Here is a 20,858-nt window from a genome sequence, read left to right on the forward strand (position 1 = left end):
GTGGGGCAGCACCCGCCGGTCTAAATTGGGATGGGGGTGTTCGGTCCTTGGGAACTTCGGGAGATCGATTCCTGACTACTTTGCTGTGAATTGCATAACTCACGCGGTAACGTAGCTTCACATACAGCTTGGGGAGTGCATAGGCATCAAAGACGCTCACTTCAGAAATGTCTCTGACTGCTGCGGCCTCCGCTATGTTTCCAGTGATGAATTTCCTAATGGCCTGGTCCTCCGGCATGCATCTGACACAGTGCTGTGAGTAGGCTGAACGAGTCCATGGCCCTTTATGACATGACTGTTCTTTTTATCTTTGTCATCTTGGAGGCATGGACTGGAGACCTCAAGTTGTTATTTTAAAATTATATATATATTTGGCTGGGTGCACTGCCTCACACCTATAATCCCAGCAGTTTGGGAGGCCAAGGCATGTGGATCACGTGAGGTTGGGAGTTTGAGACCAGCCTGGCCAGTAGGATGAAACCCCGTCTCTACTGAAAATGCCAAAAACTTTAGCTGGACATGGTGGTGGGTGCCTGTAACTCCAGCTACTTAGGAGGCTGAGGCAGGAGAATGGCTTGAACTCAGGAGTTTGAGGTTACAGTAAGCCAAGATCGCACCACTATACTCCAGCATAGGTGTGACAGAGTGAGAAAAAGAATTATTACAGTCCCAAGAGAAAATCTGATTGGTCCTTCCTAGACCCCTTTTGTTTAAACAGCTCTGACTGAGGGGTGCACATCATGTGGTCATAAATGGTGGTCAGTGTTCTACCCCTGAGTGTGATTACAGTTTCAGAGAGAGTCTCTGTGAACTGGCCACAGATACCTTCCAGAAGCATGAAATCATTATTCAGCATTCTCCATATCTTCCTTTATCCACGGTTTTGTCAGCAATATGTAATATTGTCCATAGTATATATGACACTGTGTTTGCTTGGTTGCCAGAGAGGAGATAAGGTTAAAAATAACAATCTCAGGTCTGGTTATGTGCATTTTATAAATAACCTGTTTGATACTTATTATTACCCTTTGCACTTAGCCACAATTACCCTATTTTATAGGTATTTTATAGATACCCTATTTTATGCCAAGGTAAGGAGAAAGAAATAAGAAACAGCAGTTTTTTGGGTTTTTTGTTGTTGTTGTTGTTTTGAGATGGAGTTTCGCTCTTGTTACCCAGGCTGGAGTGCAATGGCGCAATCTCGGCTCACCGCAACCTCCGTCTCCTGGGTTCAGGCAATTCTTCTGCCTCAGCCTCCCGGGTAGCTGGGATTACAGGCACGCACCACCGTGCCTAGCTAATTTTTTGTATTTTTAGTAGAGACGGGGTTTCACCATGTTGACCAGGATGGTCTCGATCTCTCGACCTCGTGATCCACCCGCCTCGGCTTCCCAAAGTGCTGGGAGAAACTGCAGTTTTTGATGACAGGGATTTACTTCCAGGTCTTCTGGAACACAGCGTATACTGTATGTGTGTGCACGTGTGTGCGTTGGGAATGCCCACATTCTGTACCAGGGTGTGAATAAGTTGAGAGAGTCAGTAGTAACGCAGATGACAATTTAGGATGTGGTGATGATTTCTGATGCCAAGCTAAGTGTATAACCTTGGAACGAATGAGTTTCTTTCAGAGGACTTTGGGTTGTCTACACTTCAGAAATGAGCCCTTGTCTTCTACATTTTTCGTCGCAGCCCCATGGAGGCAGGCTGAAGCATGGCACATCTTGTTAGGGTGACCTGACTGAGAGCAGAGATCGGTTGCAAGCCCTAAGGACTTTATGAAGCAGTATATTAATCACACACTTTGGATCGCAAGCAACAGAATCACAGTGTACCTGGTCTTTTGTTTAGAAGGGGGAGTTCCTTGGCTTACACAATTGTAAAGGCCCGAAAGAGGCTGGTTTCAGGTGCACAAATAAGCGATTTGAAATCTGTTCTTTGCTGTTTCTTGGCTCAGCTTTTCAGTGTTGACATCATGCTCTGGCAAATTCTTCCTCACGGGGGGCTCAAAGTGATGTAGCAGCTCCAGGCTTGTTTTCTATGAAATGGGCTGCCGTGGTGAAAGGAAATGCCCCCTTCTTAACCGTTCTAACAAGAACAATAAAACCCTCAAAGATTTGCTTTCAAAAAATAATCGGTGTATTAAGTGCCAGACACTAAGTCCTCTTTTATGTATGAACTGTATTGTTTCCTTGAATCCTCACAATAATTCTACAAAGTAGCTACTATAATTAACCCCGTTTTAATAGGATAAAGTTTAGTTGTAGAACAATCGTGTCCGTTAGCTCTTGCTTTGTAGTGAGCTAGTTCCTAGCCTGGTGGCTTCAAAGTGTGACCATGAGTCCGAAGTTGGCAAACCCGGAGAGCCTGAATCCTCCAGCGTGACCTCAGCTAGGATAGTTCAGTTCCATGCCTGTATCCCTCACATGTCCCCCAGCAAGCTAGCCTGGTTTGCTTAGTGAGGCAGAGATGCAGCAGTGAGCTGGCACAAGTGTACAAGCACAAAGGGCAACGGGAGTCAAAGCCTTGTCAGGCTCATGCCGGGAGCTAGCACATTCTCACTTCTTCCCTATTCTTGTTACCAGAACATGTCACAAGTCCAATTTGCATTCAGAGGGTGAGGAAATAAACTCTCCCACTTCACGGGAGGATGTTCATGGTCACATTACAAAGGGCCAGCACTGAGGGAGAATCGGAGGGTATTTTTGTAGTCAGTCTATCATCATGGTCATTAAATTTGCCCAAAGTTACATTTTTTAGCAGGATTCAAACCAGGGAAGTCTGGCTCCAGAGTACAAGTTCTTCCTCATTACAGTGTTCTTTGTATAATTGTTATTGATTCAGCTTGGATAGAGACCCCACAATTGAACCAATCATTTTGGCCAGGAAAATGAAGTGTTTCATTGGTTAGATGTGGGTCCTGTTTTCATGTCTAAGATGAGGTACAGGAGTCAGCACCTAAACCCTGGGTACTAGAAGTGGCGTAGCTTCTTAGGTCATAGAAGCAATAGCTCAAAGGAAAATTATTTTCAGAAGAAGTAATGAATAGAGATCAGGCACAAAATAATATCCCCCACTGATGGGGATATGCTAGGGGCAATTGGGTACATTTCAAGGGTAAGGCTATGTCATGACACTCTTGGATTGCAACGGAGAGACGTATTTGCTCTATTTACCCGGGAATAAGATTGAGGAGTTACAATTGGCTTTAAGTGTCTGCTTTTGGTGGAGGACTAGATCATGATGAGGATAATGTGGACATTAGGAAGAGGGGCCTTGTGGAATGGGACAGAGATGTCAAATTTCAAGTGCCTGGGAGTCCCCAGATGGGGTTGCGTGCTCTGTTTTTGAATTACCAGGAGCCGGTACAACTCCTAGCTGCAAAGAGACATTAATCACACTGAAAAAAAAATGAATGAATGGTTAGGTAGATGGATGATGGATGTGTGGGTGGGTGGGTGCATGGATAGATGGTGGATGAAAATGTAAGCAGTGACTGACCCTCTAGATGATAAGTGGAACCCTGCCTTGCTCTCCATTTTCTGCTTCAAATCTCATTTGCCAGCAATATCAAATTGGATATATTTTCCTCTACTTCCATCTAAACCTGGCCTCTAGTCTTCCTCTTTTTTGAAGTTTTTGTTTTTGTTGTTTTTTTTTTTTTTAAGACAGAGTCTGGCTCTGTCACCCAGGCTGGAGTACAATAGCATGATCTTGGCACCCTGCAACCTCTGCCTCTGGGGTTCAAGCAATTCTCCTGCCTCAGCCTCTCAGGTAGTTGGAATTAACAGGCACATGCCACCATGCCCAGCTAATTTTTGTATTTTTAGTACATATGGGGTTTTGCCATGTTGGCCACGCCGGTCTTGAACTCCTGAGCTCAAGTGATCCTCACATTTCAGCTTCCCAAAGGGCCGAGACTGTAGGTGTGAGCCATCGTGCCTGGCCTGATGAGTCACTGATTTTCACCCAGCTGGATGGGTCAAGTGTTTGTCCACTATGCTCTGGAAATTCTCTGAGCATATTCCTATTATTACACTTAACCCTTTGTGAACCACCTCCTTTTAGGCAAAAGTGATTCTCACTGTCTTACTCATTGCACTATTCTGATGCCTAACACAGAGCCTGGCCCAGAGAGAGTGCATGACAAGTATATTCTATATGATGGAGTGAAACGTTCAGTCAGTGTGCAAATAACATTCATTGATAAGAATATACAGGGTCTAGGGTGGTGATGTCAATTTTATAGCCAGCGACATCTCCTGGCCACATTCTTTGCTCTTAATATCATGCTTAAATTTTGTCAATGCATTTTTTTTTTTTTTTTTTTTTTTTTTTTGAGATGGAGTTTCGCTCTTGTCACCCAGGCTGGAGTGCAATGGCGCGATCTCGGCTCACCGCAACCTCCGCCTCCTGGGTTCAGGCAATTCTCTTGCCTCAGCCTCCTGAGTAGCTGGGATTACAGGGATGCACCACCGTGCCCAGCTAATTTTTTATATTTTTAGTAGAGATGGGATTTCACCATGTTGATCAGGATGGTCTCGATCTTTTGACCTCGGGATCCACCCGCCTCGGCCTCCCAAAGTGCTGGGATTACAGGCGTGAGCCACCACACCCGGCTGTCAATGCATTTCTAAAAATGGAAGGAAACCGAGTGGGCCACAAGAACACTGCCAGTTTTCTGATGTCATTCATAATCTATCAGGCGATCCTGGGGTACCAGTAAGAATAGATTATGAGGGACAGTGAGACAGCAATGACTGCCTTCAGTTTTATCATCAGTTCTGGATAGAGAAGATGCAGCACCTATTGTGAAGATGATCAGTTCTTCCATTTCCAAAGAGATGGGTATCTTGAAAGTTAGAAATCTGTGTCTTTGAAATGCTTTTTTAATAGTAAGAATCATAGCTTCTGGCCTGGCATGGTGGTTTATGCGTGTAATCTCGGCATTTTGGGAGGCTGAGGCAGGCAGATCACTTGAGGTCAGGAGCTCGAAACCAGTCTGGCCAACATGGTAAATCTCCATCTCTACAAAATATACAAAAAATTAGCCAGGTGTGCTATTGCACCAGTATAGTTTCAGCTAATCTGGAGGCTGAGGCAAGAGAATTGTTTGAACCTGGGAAGCGGAGGTTGCAGTAAGCCAAGATCACACCATTGCACTCCATACTGGGCATGGCAGTGAGACCGTATCTCAAAAAAAAAAAAAAAATTGCTTCCACTTAGACAGTGCCTACTTAGATTTTAGGTTATAGTTGGCCTCTTTACATCTGTTGCTTCTGCTCCAGTAGGTTTCATAATCTCGGTTTTATAGTTGAGGAAATGAACACCTGAGAGTTGGAATAAACTCACCATAAGCAACTTGTCTGGCAAGTGATTGGAGCTGAGGTTTAAGCCGTGTTCACTGGACTCTGAACACTGCAGTCTTTCCTGTATACTATCCCTCAAGCAGAATGCTGGGCCTAGATGAGATGACAGAGCTTCCTTAGCATACGGTCAGTATTTTCTTTTCGGCAGCCAGTAAGCCAAGCATAACCTCGTACATCTGACCAGAGGCTCCTATACAGTTTGGCCATTCATATTCTGTAAAAGGGCTGGATTTGGGGTGTGTGGACCGTCCTGTGAATATTGGGATACATGAGATTAATGTTTCCCTATGTATAAGCATTCAAATGGCATAACTTTCAGAGGGCTATATCTTAACTTCTAGAGGTGAGAGGCTTCACAGCCTCCTAAAGAATTGGTTTTTAATCCCACTTGCAAGTTCGAATTACCTGCAGAAGTTTAAAAAAATATTGATGACCAGAGTACCCAGTTCTTTTTTTTTTTTTTTTTTTTTTTTTTTGGAGATGGAGTGTGGCTCTGTTACCCAGACTAGAGTAAAGTAGCACGATCTCACCTCACTGCAGGCTCTGCCTCCTGGGCTCAAGCAGTTCTCTTGCCTCAGCCTCTGGAGTAGCTGGAATTACAGGTGCCTTCCATGACACTTGTCTAATTTTTGTATTGTTAATAGAGACGGGGTTTCACCATGTCGGCCAGGCTGGTCTCGAACTCCTGACTTCAAGTCATCTGACTGCCTCAACTTCCCAAAATGCTGGGATTACAGTCATGAGACACTACATCCGGCTAGCATCTAAGTTCTTACTCATTATAATTTTCTTTATCTTTATACATATTTTAATTGAACTCCTGTGTTCACTGCAGTATTATTTATAATAGCCAAAAGAGGGAAGCAACCTAAAGGTTCATTGAAGGATGAAAGGTTAAAGCAATTGTGATACATGCACACACATACATACATACATACACAGTCACTCACTTTGTGTTGAGCAATGTAAGACAAATGTATCTTGATAGAAGTTTTTAATTCATAGTGCCTTGCATAATGGTCAGAGGTGCACTTGTTTGTGAAGTTGGAAATAAACTATTTGTAAAACTTAAAAAAAAAAACAAAAAAAAACCTCACACACAATGGAATAGTATTCAGCCCTGAAAAATATGGGCAGCCTGCTGTATGATTTAGCATGGATATTCCTCGAGGACATTATGCTAAGTGAAATCAGCCAGTCACAAAAAGACAAATACTGCGTGATTTCACTTATAGGGCTCTTTAAAATACTGAAAGTCTTAGAAACAGTGGGCTTATCAAAATTGGAAAAAAAGAGAGATGAATCCAACGGTAACTGCCATAAACAAGAGAATGCTGCTACATGGTGATAAACAGGTCCCCTGACATGTGCATAAAAATTGTGCCCATTTTAAACAGGATACATTTTTCCCTGTGAACTGATGAAACTGCAAACCGGAGTCAGAAAATAAGCCAGAACATAAATAAATACCCAGAAAATCATGTGCCTTGGCATTTTCTTGACCTTCAGAAGTGACCTTATTATGGCAAAACTATTATTTTGATATTATGATTTGTACCCATCAGAAATACAGGGTTTGATACCAGAATCCTTGACCTAGAAAGAGGTTTTAGTGTCAGGCTCTCAATGTTGTTGAAGTGAAGAGAGAAGGAGACAATGTATCATTAAAAAAATATATATATTCAAGACATGACAGAATTTTATATATTTAACAAGATATTGTTTTGTTTATAAGCCATGGAGAATACACTTGAAAAGCTTTGGCTGTTGGGATATTTGGTGCCCAGACTCTTGTTTCTGTGAATCAGAGCATTCCAATGTGGGATGGGCATACTGAGTGAAGATCATTGCAATGCTCGTATTTTTCCAAAGGGAAGTAGTTTAAATCATTTAGTAGCATTTGAATAAAAGCAAGACTTTTAGAGGCAATTCATTAATTTTGGTAGTTTTTGTTGCACCCAAGAGAGAATCAAGGACAAGAGAAGGAGAAGAGAGAGAATGGCCCTGGTCTTAATTTAAAGCTGACAGATATACAGATGATTAATACCAAAAAGGAACTTTTCATTTCGTTCATAGAAGTATCCTTTTCGAGCTTTTCTGCATTTGTAGAAAGTAAAAGGGAAAAAATATTTACAGAGTGGTATTTTTCTGAGTCATGGTTATGGTTTTATTAGACCTACAACAACACATCATTAAGGAAAAATAATAATTGATCTGCCATGAAAAAAAAAAAGAGTGACTAACACAGCTTCTTTGCTGTCAGCCCTCTTGTTCTCCAAAACATAATGCTTATTTTGAAATATCATGGCTAATCCAAAAAATATACAGCTAAACAGAAAAACAACATCAGTTCCAAATATGAATACATGATCTGCTACTTAATATGTCAGAGCATTTGTCAGGTTGATAGCATTAGGCTCTTCGGCATTCAATTCTAAGCCTGGCAATATTTGAAGTCTGATATTGTGCTTCAGTAAATTTAATACACGGGTCTCAGTAATGGAGGGAATCGCGTTACCACTTGGCAGTTCGTTATGCTGTATAAAATTGACTGCCCTGCAAATACAATAGCGATCATAGACACGGTGGTCAGCAGAGAGGGGTGTAATGCATTTTTGAGGTTTCAGTAAAGGTCCAGATGAAATTTATTGAGATTTTTGCCATTTGGATGATGATCAATAGAGCTGGGCTAATAATTTGTTGTGAGGATGTTCTCCGGGGATATGACATTTTGCTGTGAAACTTTGGAAATTCAGAGAGTAGACTAAGCGATGACACTGCCCCAGTGTATATAACCATCACAGACTTTCACATCACTCTGGGAGAGGATTGATAGTGACGGTGATTACTTCTTCAGGCATTGAGGATGTGATGCATTCAATTATTGATATGTTTTCATGGATTTTCCAGTTTGGACCCACCGTCATTTGATCGTATTGCTGTTTCAGCCCAGGGTTTTGTGATAGGTTTGTTTTTAATTTCATTCACAGTTTCCAAATTGCTAGCCTATTTTCTTAATGATGTCATTGATTTTCCCTGCCTCCTCTCCCCTCACCCGCCCCTCCCCATCCAGAAAAGAATTCCGGTGTGCCTTTATCCACATCAGCAGAGCCTACTTAGAAGTCCTGACTGTGAAAACCGCTTTCATTGCTTTGCAGTTGCTGTTGCTGCTGCTGCCGATGGTTAATGTGCTGTACTAAGTCTGTAAACAGGCTTCTGAGTTGATGTTAAAGGAACACATAGCATGCAGATAATGTTCGTGATGGTTACAGTTTTAATGCACATATGTCAGGGGACCGGTTAAATCACGAGGCAGCATTCTTTTGCTTCTTGGTGGTTGCTGTTGAATTTATCTTCCCCCCCCCCCCCAATTTTGATTGGCTGCATTCTACGAGATAGAGATGAATTATCCAATCTTCGCAAAGTGGGATTCCACACTGACAGTGTGGACATATCATTCTGGGAAAAAATACAATAAAGAAGCTTTTAAAACTTTGCTTTTGATAAAACAGACTTTTCCCGGGGCTGTTTTTATGTCTATTCTGTATGTTAGAAAGAGAAGTTTTGAGTTTTTGTTTATCGCCCTGTTTCCTTGTTCTGTTTCCTTATTGTATCTCATGAACCTGACCAATTAAGTTTCAGCCCTGGTCTAGGAATTTTTTGGTTGCTGCCGTTGGATTAAAGTAGCAAAGTACAGTGGCTCAAGCCTGTAATCCCAGCACTTTGGGAGGCCGAGGCAGGTGGATCACGAGGTCAAGAGATCGAGACCATCCTAGTCAACATGGTGAAACCCCGTCTCTACTAAAAATACAAAAAAAAAAAAAAAAAATTAGCTGGGCATGGTGGCGTGTGCCTGTAATCCCAGCTACTCAGGGGGCTGAGACAGGAGAATTGCATAAACCCAGGAGGCAGAGGTTGCGGTGAGCCGAGATCGCGCCATTGCACTCCAGCCTGGGAAACAAGAGCGAAAGAAACTCCGTCTCAAAATAAATAGATAAATAAATAAAAATAAAGTAACAAAATAGTTCTGCTGTATGCATTGGTTTAGAGACATTCCACATTGCTTGTTTCCAAGTGGAAATTTGTCAGCACTCTGCAGAAAGAACCCTGAGACTAGGCACAGCAGAAGAATCCATTTTCAATGAACAGGCACAAAGTAAGATTTATGACTTCGCATCTTTGATGACATTTCTTACATTGTTACCAAGCTACGGCAAATTAAAGGGATCTGTGAATAGTAAGGGGTGTGTTTTTGTAATGAGGGAAAAGAGACAGAGCAATAAGAAGATAATTAAGGTAACAACTTGTGAAAAATTAAAGTGCTTCCGTCTTTCATTTTTGAATCTCTGAGCATAAACTTTGTAGTTGTTAATTTAAGTGCCGCTGTTGGCAGCATCCCTGAAGAATATTGAGGATTAATCATCTGGTTCATTCCAACAAGAGATAAGGCCTAACTGAATTGAAATTTTACCAATTTAACCCTGTCTTCTTCCTAATATGACATGATTAACATTTTTCAATTAACCACATGTAATTATTCCGAAGGCCTCGTTCCACTCACTTCTACTCTTTTTGACTGCAGATTGGCCTTTTCAGGTAGTTTGGATCTCGAATACTTCAAAGAAAGCTCCGCTTGTTCTGTTTCGCATCTGGCACGCAGGTTCATCTGCATTGACTTTGGAGGTGCCATTTCATCGGAAAGTAAACATCCGTAACAGTGGCATGCATCCTCGCCGAGGTGCTCTTCCCTTAAAGCAAGGTGCTGCTCGCCGAGGCCTGAAGCAGTAATGTGGTATTGTTGGAGCACACTGGTAACTGAGCGGAGTGAAAGACTAAACATCTTGCAGGCGAGAATGTCAAGGGTAGAGGTTGGCAGGAAATGGTTTTCCACAGCAAATGGGAAGACCTCAAGATTCGGGAGAGTTTGGCATTTGCAAGGGATGGAATAAAGACTAGTTGTCTGTGCTGGTCCATTATAGTAGCTAGTAATCACGGTGGATATTGAAATGTAAATTAATTAAAGTTACGTAAAGTCTATAATTGAATTTGTCTCTCACATTAGCCACATCTCAAGTGTCCTCCTGTGACTCGTGGCTGTCATATTGGGCAGTGATAGTGCAGTGCAACCTTGGACTCCTGGGCTAAAGCAATTTTCTAACCTCAGCTGCTGATGTAGCTGGGGGGTCTACAGGTGCATGCTACTACATCTCTCTCATTATTAGTATTATTATTATTGGTAGAGACAGGTTCTCATGATGTTTCCCAGGCTGATCTTGAACTCCTGGATTCAAATGATCCTCCTGCCTCGGCCTCCCCAAATGTTGGGATTACAGGCATGAGCCACTGAACCTGGCCCCATGTAGGGAAAATTACTGGATAGCTCTAGGCGAGAGCACAGTCATCAAGTGGGTAGTGCTTAGTATTAACCGGGGCATGCTAAATTCTTATTATAAAAATCTCAGTACCAGAGAGGTTCATGCAACAAAGGTTTATTTCTCTCATACACAAAATCCACTGCAGGTCTGGGCAGAAAAGAGACATCTGGAAGTTTGTGCTGGAGCCCTTTGGTTCCTCGTCGTGGCCCATTGCCCAGGACTGGACACCCATGCCCTGCCCCCCTGCAGTGGGACTTTTATTTCAGTCTTTTGTTTGCCAGCTGGGCACTAACTTCCTATTTGTATCACCAAACACTGTTACTATTTTTATTCTATAAAGGAGAAACTGAGGCCCAGAGAAGTTAAATCGTCTATCTAAGATAAATACCTAAAGAGTGATGGAGCAGGATTCCAGGTACATCTGAGTCCAGTTGCAAAGTCTAATTTTGACTGAGTTAGGTGGAATCTTCTGGTGCACACTGGGAAGTCATCAGAGGCTTTCTGGCTTTAGAAAAGCTATTCCGAACAGCACAGGTGATATTGTTTGGCTGTGTCCCCAACCAGATCTCATCTTGAATTGTAGCTCCTATGATTGCCACATGTGGTGGGAGATAACTGACATATGGGGACAGTTTCCCCCATACTGTTCTTGAGGTAATGAATAGGTTTCACAAGAGCTGATGGTTTCATAAGGAGAAACCCCTTTGCTTGGTTCTCATTCTCTCTTTTTTCTGCCTCCAATGTAAGATGTGCCTTTCACCTTCCACCATGACTGTGAGCCTTCCCCATCCACGTGGAACTGTGAGTGCCTTAAACCTTATTTTCTGTGTAAATTACCTGGTCTCAGGTATGTCTATCAGCAGCATAAAAACGGACCTAGATGGGAACCTCAGATCACCGGCAAGCTCCTTGGTTAGAAGCTGTATATGTGCCAACAACGACTTAACACAAAGAAATAGCAGTGGTAACATCACACTACAGTCCCTACAGGGCCCTAGAGTGGAAGCTCTGAAAGGGGAAGGATATAGTTCATCTTCAAGTGTGTGTGGACAGGCTCACAACCTGTTTTGGCTGATTTTTATTGAGCATCTATGATTTGCCAGATGCTGTTTTAAAATTTTAGCTTGATACACATTAGCTAATTCATCAATGCATTACTTCAGTATTTCAATGAGTTAGCTTCTCTTTTTATGACTTTACAGATGGAAAATGGGGGTAGAGAGAGGTGAAGTAACTTGCCCAAGGTGACACAGCAGAGGAACTGGAATTTTAGTCACCGTCTTACTCAAGAATGAAGCAATGTTTGGAGAAAAGGGTGACTCATAGAGGAAGCACTGTTGACTCAAGTAGGGTGATCAGATAATGCATATCTAAAGCTTCGGGTGTGAGGATCAGATGGGGCAGAGGATGGAGAAAGGAGTACCTGAAGTTGTGAGAGATGGTAAGATGGCTGAGAGGGTGCAGATACAAAGGAAGACAAATAATAGGCCGCACACGAGATCTTTGGCAACATGACTTACTACTAAATAAGGTCGAGGGTTTCACTGCTAAACAGACTTCTATAAATCTTGGCTTTGGCGCTATGTGACGTGGGCAAGTCACGTAACCTTTCTGGGACAACACTTCTCTACTGGCGACATGGAGGCAAGGATGCTCAAAGCAGCAGACCCTACCAGGACTAAAGAAGAGAGTGAGCAGGCCAGTCTATGCCCACACACTCAGTTTTGTGATAAGAAGCACAGTTTTGCATTACTGTTAAATGAGGTTAATCTTATCCTCATCCCCGGTTTTCCTTCATGGAGAGGAGGTGTAACCCCTATCCTGCAAAAGATTGTGATTCTCCCTTGGGGGCCCAACAGGGAAGGGATGGTGAGGACCTGCCTAATCATCCACCTCATTATCTCCCAGACGCACAGGCTGCGGTTCTGCAGGTCACATGCTCGAATCTTTCACTAAAACAAGGATCACACACCCATTCCCCTTTGCAGATCTCTGCTGCTTGATAAACTCATAGACTTTTTTTTTTTTTAAGATGGAGTCTCACTTGGTTGCCGAGGCTGGAGTGCAGTGGTGTGATTTCAGCTCACTGCAACCTCCACCTCCCAGGTTCAAGCGATTCTTGCACCTCAGCCTTCCAAGTAAATGGGATTATAGGCACCTGCCACTATGGCTGGCTAATGTTTGTATTTTCCGTAGAGACAGGGTTTAACCATGTTGGCTAGGCTGGTCTCCAACTCATGACCTCAAGTGATCTGCCTGCCTTGGCCTCCCAAAGTGCTGGGATTATAGGTGTGAGCCACTGCACCTGATCAGCTTACTGACCTTGATAGTCTCGCTAATGTCTGGACATCTCTTTTATAATCCAGATGAAATCTTAATCTCTGTGTGTGTGTGTGTGTGTGTGTGTGTGTGTGCGCGTGTGTGCGTGTTTCTGCTCCTCCTTCGTTCTCTTTCTTTTTCTATTTTCTTTATAGCTTCTCTGTCACTCTCTATGCAGAACATCCAGCATAATCACTTCAACAACCAGCTTTCGGAAAAGCAAAGCTTCTTACAGACAGCACTGTCTTTCTGCCATGCTTGGCTCCGTCCTTCCACCGACTGCACGCCTTTTCCTCCTTGAGTTCAGAGACAAAGAGGGCCCTATCCATCTACCTGTTCGACTATTGAAAGAGAGGAGAAAACGCAAGGAGAAAAATCCTGACTAAGTAGCCCCAGATAGTTTGCAACCAGGTTTGTAAAATGCTCGGCATGGTTCCTGGCATGTTACCTGTGCTGCATCAAGGGTACGGGTAACTTCTACTACTACTATTTTTATCAGCAACGGTTAGGAAAGGAACAGAGAGACACGAGTCCACCCTCGACAGTTTCAGCGTTTTGGTAAAGAGGCAAGGGAAGGGAAAAGGCTTCAAAATGTTGGGTTGGTGAGCCAAAACCAAAGGCTGGGGAGACTGAAGACTGAGAAATACATTGATTGGGTTCTTTTTGAAGTTCATTGGTGACCTTTCAGGGGGCTGTTTCGGTTGCTGTGAGCAAAAGAGAAGGACTGATGTCTTAAGGAATGAGAAGGAGGGAAGCTGAGACATTTAGAATGGGGTGAGCCTGTGAAATGCTGGCTGTGGTGGAGGAGGAGGAAGCCTGGAAAGAAGCACTGAGATGAGTTTTAGTTGCTGACTTGACATCCAAGTGGAGATGGCAGTGGGTCCCAGGACACCTGGAAAAAGATAGCTGTCTGGGCATTAGGGGACCAGGAATGTTAGTCAAAGGATGGTAGGTTCTATCTAGGTATTTATGGAGTCTTCCCTCTGCCTCGAAGTAACTCATTGTCATTCATATTCTCTCTCTCTCTCTCTCTCTCTCTGTCTGTCTCTCTCTCTCTCTCCCCCTCTCCCCACTCTCTCCTCTCTCTCTCTCTCTCTACCACCCTCCTCCTTCCCCTCCCTATTCTGCTCCCCTCCCCCTCCCTCTCCCCCTCCCTCTCCCCCTCCCTCTCTCCATTTTGTCCATTTTCTAGATGGTAATTTCCGTTTTGGTTTCTTACATGTCATCTTCTCTTAACCTTCTCTTGGTGGTTTTTCTGACCACTCAAAGTTTCTTTCCCCCAATCTGAGTCTGTATTATAGGATTTTCTTCATTTTCTATGCCACTTGGCTCAATTCACAATTGCATTTTCATTGCTTTATTGTCTGTCTTCCCAAATATGTAGTTTTATAAGAGGAGAAACCCTGTTGGTTCAGTTTACAGATGGATACCCGGGACGCAGCACATAGTATGAGTTTAATAAATACATCTTTTAAGTGCACAAATGTTTACATCTGTGAATTTGAAGGCATCTTTTTTTAAATGAATGAATAATCAAATGTGGCATCTTTCTAGGCAGGGCTCATCAATATCTGAACCAACAATTGCTGTGTAAAACCCTGAAAGCAGAATTCTCTCAGAGTGAAATCCTGTGTAAAAGTTCTTAGAATTGGCAGTGAGAGGTAGAGACTTGAATCAGGAAATATTTATGGGAAAGGTAGCGTTAAACTCTCCAAGACGTTTCCTTTGTGTGCTCCTAATGGATTTCAAAGACCCACACCTCTTGGAGGACTCCTGGAGCAGGATTTCATGAAGCTCTTTTGTGAAATGCTTCCATTAGTCATTGGCATTTTCCCCAAAGGGATTCAAGCATGGTTTCTGAGTGTCTCAGAGCTTAAAGTGGAACTGGGAGAGAAAAGGAGAAAGTGATGAGGAACCCTAGTTGGAAGTAATGAGGAAGGCTCCTCCACCTTTACCGAGCTCTGCCAGGAAGCCACCCTCAGCAAACTGGGGCACCTCCCTGTGATGAGCTGGGGTGGCTTCTGAACCATGAGTCATCTCGTTCTAAGTGGCTTTGGCTTTATCAGGATGATGTGTCTAGACTTGCAGTCGGCTGGGGAACAAGTAGGAGGATCCTGGGGAGGAGGCCAGGAAATAATGGGTGTGTGTTAGTGCTGGGCTCAGACTGCTTCCTGCCCTTCCAGGAGTTAACTTCAGGGCATTGATTCACACCCAATATGTATTCATTATTCACCCACAGAATGCCAGACACAGTGCTTGGTTCTGGTATTCTAATGCTGACCAAGACAGACGGGACCCCTTCTCTGATGGACCTTAGAATACAGCTTGGGAGGCAGCAAGGAGACCTTATCAGATAATTATTAATCCAAGTTCTCAGGGATGATAGACAGGGAAAAATGTGCAGTATTCAATGAGAGCATAGAGCACGGAAATGGAATTTTGCTAGAGCACATCAATGATCTTTGTTATTTCACTTTTATTTTTATTCTGGAGAAAGGGGCCATTTGTGGCTCCCCGTAGCTGATGAAGGACTGCATGTTCATTAACATATTAATGCTGCTTGTACTTTGAATGAGTTAAATTCACCTAACTTTAGTGTTTACGAGGGATGAGCTGTGGTAGTCTTTTTGGATCCCGTCTTCTCCTTTACCTCATCATCCAATCCACCAGCAAGTTCTAATCCATATTCCCTGTGCTGTCTGCTGTCATCAGCCTGGTCACTGTCCATCACATGGACGACTGCACCTGCCTTCTAACCAGACACGTTGCTTCCGCTCTTGTCCTTCCTCTCCTTTTCTCTGCCAGCAGCCACAGTGACCTTGGAAAGCCATGAATCTGTCATGTCAGTCCCCTTTCCCCTTAAGATGGTTCAGTGGGGTTTTAGTTCTTCTTTTGCTTCTCTTCCTTCTTCTCCAACTTCTCCTTTTTCTTCCTTCTTCTTTTTCCTTCTTTCTTCTTTTTTTCTGAGATGGGGTCTCACTCTGTTGCCCAGGCTGGAGTGCAGTGGCATGGTTATAGCTCTGTGCAACCTCAACCTTCCAGGCTGAAGGAATTCTCCTGCTTCAGCCTCCCAAGTAGCTGAGATTGCAAGCACATACCACCACACCTGGCCAATTTCTGTATTTTTCATAAAGATGGGGTTTCGACATGTTGCCCAGGCTGGTCTTGAACTCCTGACCTCAAGCAATCCTCCCACTTCAGCCTCCCAAAGTGTGGGATTACAGGCATGAGCCACAACACCCAGCAGATTCCCATTTCACTTTGGAAGAAAAGCAGACTGGTTAATGGTAAACTTGTCCGTGAAACAAGGTCCGGGTCTTGAGCTTCTTGTTGATCTCATTTCATATGACTCTTCCATCAGCCCCTCTACTGCAGGCCATTCTGGCTTCCTGACAGTCCCTGGCACACGGTAAGATTTCGTTCTACCCCTGAGTATTCGTACATGCTCTTCCCATCACTGTTCTCCATGTGGCCGGCTCTTTCTTAGCTGTTGGTCTGTGTGCCTCAATATTATTTTCTCATTGGGACTTCCCCTTATCTGCTCACATCTCTACTGCCAATCAGAGCACTTTGATTGATAACAGCATAATCATTCATTATCTCGTTTGCATATGCATGTCTTCATTATGTGTTTCCCTCTCTAAGGCCAGTGCATTCAAGTGAGAACCGCCTCTACTGTTTGGTACATGGCATTCCCAATGCCTTACACCATTTTCAACATAGTGTTGCTTAAACTATTGTTAAATGATGGAAAGATTGAATGAAAATGGTCAGCCCTGAGTAATTTTCTTTTATTTTTCTTCTGTTTTCCTTAATACCATCTGCAGACACATCTGCAGAGTGTGTGTGTTTTTTTTTTCTGTGAGAATCCATTTCTACCTATGATATAGTTGGTTTCTGACCCTTGAGATAAAACTCCACAATTGGAACTGGGTGGCTGAGAGTGCTTTAGGAGAGGTAAAATTTGTCATTAGTATTATTGTTTATATGTGCAGTGTCCTTCATATTTTTTCCTTTTATATAGCATTTGACATTTGCAAAATGTTTTCCATTTATTTTTATGTTGGGGAAAGCAAAAAGCCATACGTGTTTTTTGGTGTAAGTGAGCGTAAAAGCAAGGCATGTGATTCAGGGCGATATTTTTCGTTGATTTCTTTGTGTTTTGATCAGGGAAAATTAAAAGAGAGAGAGAGATAGGAGAGAGAGGAGAAATGATGATGCATCCAGCTGTTTTCCAGCCCACCCTCCACCCCACTCCCGACCCAGCTCTCAGGGAGAGGGCTAAGGCTCTGTAGAATAGCCGGAACGTTAAATGACCTAAGAAAATGTGAAACGGTGTGGGGTGTGAGATTTCTTTATTAGTCAATTTAAAATAAAATGTGGCTCAGTAATTTAGAATGTGTCTGGAGTCGAGCAGAAAATTAGCCATATTCACATGTCCTACCCCCACAACTGGAGGCTGTAGAAGCACCCATAAAAATAAAAATAACAATACCTTGTGTTTATGGGATAGCTTTCTCCCAGACCTCCTTCTCACTCACCCTTTTTATCTTTTCCGTGTCCTTGGAGGGGAGCGAGTAACTGAGAAGAGGGAGTTGAGCTCTCTGCAGATAGGATCCTCAGCATTAAAACTTCCTGGAAGTCCTTCATTTGATCATCCATCCTTGGGTTCGTTTGTTCATTTATCCTGTTTAGCAGTGCTTACTCAGAATCTACACTGTGTTACTGTGTGTACTGATTATACACAGTAGGTCTTACCGGTAGTACCAGATCTTAGGAGGCAGTATGAGATCCTAGCAGGTAAGAGCTGTTATTATACGGTCCCTAGGAGTTATTACTGTAATGTCTCTTCACAGATGATGGGACAATCTTGTTAGTTTTTCCTGAAAACAACCATAACTTTCTTTAAACCATGGTCTTGTCTTTGGAACGTTCATCGGTTGGTTCCTGTGCACTTTTGAAGGTCTGTAAAGGCTGAGTTTCAGGTTGATGTCGTTTTTCCCTCTGGAAAAAAAGGTCTGGATGGAATTGGGTCCTCTGGGTAATAGATTGTGAATATCTCTCTAGTTTTCAAAAATGATTGTTTAAGAAAGGATGATAGATGGATACATTCCCTTTCTCATCTTAATGATTTCCTCATTTTGAGTGGTCTGGGAATTATTTGAGTGTCTGATGAAAGCGAAGGACTCCCTCCACAGAGGAGTTGATACATGCACAAGGATAATAGCATTTTGTACCATCCCTTAGGGTCCGTGGTTTCTGTACTCATCCTTGGACATGATTCATGGACACCCAGGTTAAAACTTCTTTTTCTTTTGTTTTTTTGAGACCGGGCCCCTCTGTTTCTCTGGCTGGAGTGCAGTAGTGGCACAAACACAGTAGTTCACTGCAGCCTTAACCTCCCAGGCTCAAGTGATATTCCCATCTCAACCTCAAAAAGAGCTGGAATTACAGGCCTGAGCCACTGCACCTGAATCTAGACCTATTTAGAAAGTTCAAGTGTGAACGTTTAGGGATGCCATACAGCCCTCCCTTCCTGCCAGCATTTGTTAAACAATGGCTTTCAGTCTGCACCACAACTTCTGTCCCGTTACCCCACACAGACGCCCTCCCACCGACATATAAGAAAATAAAATGTTTTCCTGCATCACTGTGAAGAAAAGCCCTAAATCAATAGCAAAGCAAGCTATGGAATAAAGGAGTCTTTATGGCCCGAGAAGGTGATTGCTGAAGGTTGCCATTTAGCAGTATCAGGTTCATGTCTCCCTGGGGTCTCCAGCAGTCCAGTGTGTCTGATGTGAGGCACCTTTGCCTACTCGAAAGTCAGACCCTTTCCCCCTCCCTCAGCAGAGTGCAGGGAGATAAGAATTCTGAAACAGGTTAGCTGGCATTTCTTTTTTTAATACTTTAGTTTCTGAGGTACATATGCAGAATGTGCAGGTTTGTTACATGGGTACACACATGCATTGGTGGTTTGCTGCCTCCATCCCTCCGTCATCTACATTAGGTATTTCTCTTAATGTTATCTCTCCCCAATCTCCCCACCCCCTGCTATCCGTCTCCTAGCTGCCCCCCACCCCCTGACAGGCCACAGTGTGTGATGTTCCCCTCCCTGTGTCATTGTGTTCTCACTGTTCAACACCCACTTATGAGTGGAACATGTGGTGTTTGGAATAGAAATACTATTCAACCCAGCAATCCCGTTACTTGGCATAAACCTCAAGGATTATAAAACATCCTATTAAAAAGACACACGTACACGTATGTTTATTGCAACACTGTTTACAATAGCAAAGACTTGGAACCAACCCAAATGCCCATCAAAGATAGACTGAATCAGGAAAATGTGGCACATATACACCATGGAATACTATGCAGCCATAAAAAAGGATGAATTCATGTCTTTTGCAGAGACATGGATGAAGTTGGAAACCATCATTATTGGCATTGTTTTTTTTAAGTTTTTCTTCTTGGCAAAGCCTAACCGAATGTGAAAAGGATAAGTTCATGTCCTTTGCAGGGACATGGCTGAAACCGGAAACTATCATTCTTGGCATCGTTTTTTTAAAAAAGTTTTTCTTCTTGGCAAACTGTAACCGGATGTGACTAGTCTGCTCTTTTGGTACCAATTCTAGCTTGACAGTGATCCCTTTCCAAATATAAGTTTCTGCAAGTCTCAGGATGGTTTTGCTACAGCCAAGAGAGGCCATCCCAATCATTTCTTCCACCTCAACCCCAACCTTTTTTTTTTTTTTGAGATGGCATCTTGCTCTGTCGCTCAGGCTGGAATGCATTGGCATGATCTCAGTTCACTGTAGCCTCAACCTCCTGGATACAAGGGATTCTCCTGCCTCAGCTTCCCATGTAGCTGAGATTACGGACATGCACCACCACACCCAGCTGATTTTTTTTTTTTTTTTTGTACTTTTGATAGAGATGATGTTTCACCATGTTGGCCATGCTGGTCTGGAACTCCTGACTTCAAGTGATCCACCTGCCATGGCCGTCCAAAGTGCTGGAATGAGCTGCCGTCAAAAAAATCACATGGCAAAAGGGAAAGAAAGCTACCTGGCCTTCTTCCCCTTTTGCCATGTGATTTTTTTCTTGCGCTTAAACTAAGTGCAGAACCTCATATGATGATCTCTCTATGCACCTGCTGTGTTTTACCCCACTTGGTTATGTTAGTGAAGGTATTTAGGAGTCATGCTCATTTTGGGGGTGTTTGATAGCTGAATTTTGACTCATTTAGATACTGATACGTGTCCTGAATTTTTTTTTTAAATGTGTCTTTAAGCCTGGCGTCTCCCCAGTGGTATGGCTCTGTATTAGGGAGACATAAGGACCAGGTATGAGTCTCCTTCTCCCTCTCTCTCTTTCTTTTCTAGCCCACACATACTACTTCTCCATGACGCATGCATATGGCCAATCCTCTTCCTTCACATGCAGCCTGGTTCTCTGAGGTTCTCGTCCTCTCAAGTCCATGACCTTCTGGAGGAGTAGCAGTAGAGGACGGGTACCCCCGCCTTCACTCCCTTCCTTTCTGTACACCTACTCACCCCATCCGCTGCCACAGTTTGGTGACTGGCTGGGGGCTAAGAGTGCTATGATTAAAGCTGCTAATTCCACCCTCATGTTGACTATTTCACATGGGGGCGAGAAGGAGTTTTAAAATGAGCTTTGCCTGTCATAGCCTGGGGTTATGTCAAACGTTCATGCTCTTGATGCTATTCCCAAGAGATGAAGAATGGCATCGTGAAGTTTACCCCAAAGCATGAACTGTCGGTCCTAGTTCAAGTCC

At 43.3% G+C, this 20,858-nt stretch overlaps 1 protein-coding gene across 1 annotated transcript in view; it reads left to right on the forward strand.

The window, feature by feature from the left end:
* RBFOX1 (RNA binding fox-1 homolog 1) overlaps nucleotides 1-20,858 on the forward strand; it is a 2,602,982-nt gene that overhangs the window by 1,989,152 nt on the left and 592,972 nt on the right.

The sequence above is a fragment of the Callithrix jacchus genome, chromosome 12, assembly GCF_049354715.1.
Source record: "Callithrix jacchus isolate 240 chromosome 12, calJac240_pri, whole genome shotgun sequence".
Classification (NCBI taxonomy): Eukaryota; Metazoa; Chordata; class Mammalia; order Primates; family Cebidae; genus Callithrix; species Callithrix jacchus.